Source organism: Tamandua tetradactyla, chromosome 19 (genome assembly GCF_023851605.1).
Source record: "Tamandua tetradactyla isolate mTamTet1 chromosome 19, mTamTet1.pri, whole genome shotgun sequence".
Taxonomy (NCBI): domain Eukaryota; kingdom Metazoa; phylum Chordata; class Mammalia; order Pilosa; family Myrmecophagidae; genus Tamandua; species Tamandua tetradactyla.
This window is the reverse complement of record NC_135345.1, coordinates 8,353,180-8,357,918: the sequence shown is the minus strand read 5'-3', so window position 1 is coordinate 8,357,918 and position 4,739 is coordinate 8,353,180. Positions and strand designations below refer to the sequence as shown.

At 46.0% G+C, this 4,739-nt stretch overlaps 1 pseudogene; it reads left to right on the top strand.

The window, feature by feature from the left end:
- The first annotated feature begins 3,033 nt into the window (after nt 1-3,033).
- Nucleotides 3,034-4,305, top strand: LOC143663464 (keratin, type I cytoskeletal 18 pseudogene; annotated as a pseudogene).
- The last annotated feature ends 434 nt before the right edge of the window (nt 4,306-4,739 follow it).

Sequence of the window (4,739 nt, the reverse complement as noted above, 5' to 3'; positions counted from 1 at the left end):
TTACATTCCAACCCCCTCCCCAGGACTGCTCTTATCAACTCCCTCCTGAGATGAGCTTTAAACAGAGTCAGTCCCTAAATTTATTGACAGCAATTTGTATGGCTGGGGAGAACACTCATAAACAAACCCAATTAGAAGGAACATTTCTGCCTTAGATAAAGAGGCGCGAAGGACGGTTCTCAGGGACCCAAATTGGTCATCGGTGCCGCAAACAGGGCTGGGTCCCTGGCAAAGTTCTCCAGCGTTTCAGTTACTTGGTGCAAGATGCTGGTGTTGAAGGGAATTTAGTACTTTAATAGCAGTAAACTTTAGTAGCTTATAAGTTTATTCCACAGGAAATCCCAGGGAGGGGGAGTGGAAGGAGCAGACAGACTTGAGCTCAAGCACTGGCTCCTTCCCTCCCAATGCTGGGGCTTTCTGGCTTCCCCTGTGCTCAGGGTTTGGGTGAGGTGGGATAGAGGGGGGTCTTATTTAACCATGAGATCCTTATGATGCCAAGTCCCTTTTTCCTGGAACAATTTTCTTCCTACAGCCCTCACTCTTCCGCCTCCAAGTGACTGTTGCCATCAATCAACTGATTCATTCCTTCAGTCGTTCACCATTGTTACATGCCTTTATTCAGCAAAAGTTTACTGCTCTTCTGCTATAGGCTGGACACGGGGTTAGGCTTTGGGCCAGATTCTTGATCATGTGTGAAAGCAGCTTTTTGACCACAGGGAAAATGCTACCGAAAGTCAAGGAGACCTGGTGGAGTGCAGGAGGCAGGTAGACCTGGGTTCACTGGGGCCCTGGCAAGCCGCTCCACCTGCCTGCATTGGAGATTCCGCATTTCCAAGACCGAGACAGTGGCTGGAACATTGGAGGTGTTCCGAAGTCATGGGCAGCCTTCATGGCGGGACTGTTTGTGTCTGGCAGTCCCATTTCCAAGACTAACTGCTCCTGGCCCCATCCCTGCCTCTACAGCATAATAAGTCAGCCTAGTTATTTCAGTAGTATATTTAGTTCTTAAAGGCCCTTACTCTAATTGACCCCTCTCTGAGCCCTTTATAAAGAGCTTCCTTAAACATCCAGCTGGGCTTACCTGGGAATCTGCATGAACTCAGGGGCTCTGCAGGCTGCCTAAGGACGGGAGCACCTGCTTGGGAGTCCAGCGCTGACCACGCCCATACGTGAAGACCACGCCCACCCACACCACGCCCATCTCACCCTTCAAGAGCATACCTGTCTCTCCTTTACAATCACGTCCATCCTCCTGCATGACCACACCCATCCAACCAAGACCACGCCCATCCCCCTTTAACCACGCCTCCCTCATCTTCCACTCCTGTGCTCCCACTTCCTCCTTTTGAGTTTTGGAAGTCCTTTCTGTGTTGCCGCTCCTGTATTTCTCCGCACGCTCCACCCTGATGCCACTTTAGCCCAAGTGCACTCACCGCTAATGTAATTTGAAAATGGCTTTTCGAATTACAGATTCCCCACCCTTCTTCCTTGATCTAAATACGGAACACTCCCCTCCATCATCAAAGGAACGCGTGCATATTGCAGGAAATTTGGAGAGAATATACAAACATAAGAAGCTGAAAAGCTACTATTCATCACGCTACTACTCAGAGGACATAAGGCAATGCTTTGGTTTATTTCTTTCCAATAGTCTGTCAAACTACTTTTTTTCTTATGCATTTATGAATATTTTCATATACAATTTTGGTGTCCTGCTTTCATAGTATAAGCTGAGATCTTGCATATGTTTGTAAAGCAGTTTTGTGAATCTCCTTTTTAATGACTTAATAATCCATGCCATGGATGTACCATCATCTCAATTTTTTTTAAATGGTATTCTTTGTGTTCCCAAGGTGGAAAAAGCCTGATAAACATTATTGTGAAGTATTTTGAACAGGGTGAGGGGTGGTATTTTGGAAACATTTAAAAAAATTTATTTTGTTGCACAGTTGTAGGTTTACAGAAACATTATGCAGAAAGTGCAGTTTCCATGGACCTCTCCACACATACATTTTACCTTGGTGTAGTGTATCTGTCACAACTGATGAAGCAATATTATTATAGTTACATTATTAACTAAAGTCCACAGTTTACATTAGGACTCACTCTTTTCGTTATACAGTTCTGTGGGTCTTATTTATTTATTGTAGCTCTATGGGTCTTTTTATTTTTTTGGAATCGAATCTAAGGGTCTTTTAAAAAATGTTTTATTGTGTAATAGATACACAACCTAAAATTTCCCATTTTCACCACTTTCAATTGTGCAATTCAGTGGTGTTAAAATACATTCACAATGTTGTGCTACCATTAACACCATCCATCACCAAAACTTTTCCATCACCCTAATCAGAAAATCTGTCCCAATTTAAGCATTAATTCCCTATTCTCCACCCTCCTCCCCTGGTAATCTATATTATATCTAATTTCTGGCTATGAATTTTCACATTCTATTTATTTAATATAAGTTAAATCATATATTATTTGTCCTTTTGTGTCAGGCTTATTTCACTCAACCTGATGTCTTCTCATCCATGTATCAGAACTTCATTCCTTTGTGTTGCTGAGTAATGGTTCATTGCATGAGATGTATACTTGGATTGGTTCCAACTTTTGGCTATTTGTGAATAATGCTGCTATGAACATCGGTGTGCAAGTATCTTTTCAAGTTCCTGCTTTCAATTATTTTGGGTATATGGATGTACCATCATTTTTTAAACAACCCCCAATTTTTGAACATTTGAGTTGTTTCCAACAAACAATTGGGTGAGGAATCCAATTCTTTGCCTGCATTTTGACAATTTCCTAAGGCCTGATTACTTTAAGTAGCTTGTAAAGGGGTCAGAGGCCCCTAAGCTTTTGAAGATTACTGTTCAACCAACAAGAAGAAATGAAACCATTTCCATGCCCACTAGCAATGTGTGCATAAATGCCTATTTTAGTATATTCAGTGCTTGAGGACGCTCTTAAAAATAAAGGGCCTGTGTCTGCAGCCATATCCCGAGTCCCGGCCTTTTGCCATCCTCCCCAGACAACATGAGCTTAACCACCGGCTCCACCACCTTCTCCACCAACTACCATCCCTGGGCTCCATCCAGCTGCCCAGCCACTGGGTCTGGCCAACCAGCAGTGCGGCCAGCATCTGTGCAGGCACTGGTGGCTCGAGCTCCCACATCTCCATGTCCCACTCCTCTGGCGCCTGGGACGGCTGGGGGGCCGGGGGCCTGGCTGGTGGGATGACTGGGGGTCTGGTGGGAATGGAGGGCATCCAGAATGAGAAGGAGACCATGCAGGCCCTGAACGACTGCCTGGCCTCCTACCTGGACAGGGTGAGGAGCCTGGAGACAGAATTGGAGACTAGAGGGCCAAATACGGGAACACTTGGAGAAGGGACCCCAGGTCAGGAATTGGGGCTACTACCTGAAGACCATCAAGCAACTGAGGGCTCAGATTTTTGAAAATTCTGTGGACAATGCCCTCATCTTTCTTCAGATTGGCAATGCCCAAGTGGCTGCTGATGACTTCAGAGTCAAGTATGAGACTGAGCTGGCCATACACCAGTCTTTAGAGAATGGCATCCTTGGGTTCTGCAAGGTCATTGATGACACCAACATCACTCAGCTGCAGCTGGAGATGGAGATGGAGGCTCTCAATGAGGAGCTGCTCTTGAAGAAGAACCATGAGGAGGAAGCAAAGGGCCTACAAGCCCAGATTGCCAGCTCTGGGATGACTGTGGAGGTGGATGCCCCAGGTCTCAGGACTTCAGCAAGACCATGACAGACATCCAGGCCCAGTATGATGAGTTGGCTCAGAAGAACTGAGGGGAGCTGGACAAGTCTTGGTCTCAGCAGATAGAAGAGCACACCACAGTGGTCACCTCTCAGTCTGCTGAGGTAGGAGCAGCTGAGATGACACTCACGGAGCTGAGACATACTAAGCAACCCTTGGAAACTGACATGGATTCCAGGAGAAATCTGAAGCCAGCTTGGAGAACAGTCTGCAGGAGGTAGAAGCCCACCACATCCTGTAAATGGAGCAGCTCAACTGGATCCTGCTGCACCTGGTGACAGAGCTGGCACAGACCTGGGCAGAGGGGCAGCGCCAGGCCCAAGAGTGCAAGGTCCTGCTGAACATCAAAGTTAAGCTGGAGGCTGAGATTGCCACTTACTGTTGCCTGCTAGAAGATGGGGAGGACTTCAGTTTCAGTGATGCAACTCCATGCAAACCACCCTCAAGACTATCACCTACAGGATTGTAGACAGCAAAGTGGCATCTGAGATCAATGACACCAAAGTTCTGAGGCATTGAGGCAGCAGATGCAGGGTGCCCTTTGGGGAACAGGTGGCCAGTAAAAACTTCTACATCTTTGAAAAATAATAATAAAGGACCTGTAAAGTTTGAAAGAGGAATGCTGTAGTGAAATTACATAAAAAATTGGAAAAAGCTTATTCTTTTTACCCACTCACTGTTTTAGTTTGCTAAGGCTGCAGGAATGCAATACACCAGAGATGGACTGGCTTCTATATAGGCGATTTATCTAGTTACACATTTCCCAGTTTGGAAAGGCACCCAGCCACCTCTGCTGGCCCTCTTTCCCATCTTTTGGGTTCAATTGGCTTTCCTGGGGGCTCTTCCTTTCTGCATTCCCAAATGTCTGGGTCTGAGCTCTGAGCTGAGTTGTGCTGGGCTGTGCTGAGAATTAGGTCTACTTGGTATCCAGAATGAAGTGAAGGATGCTGAAG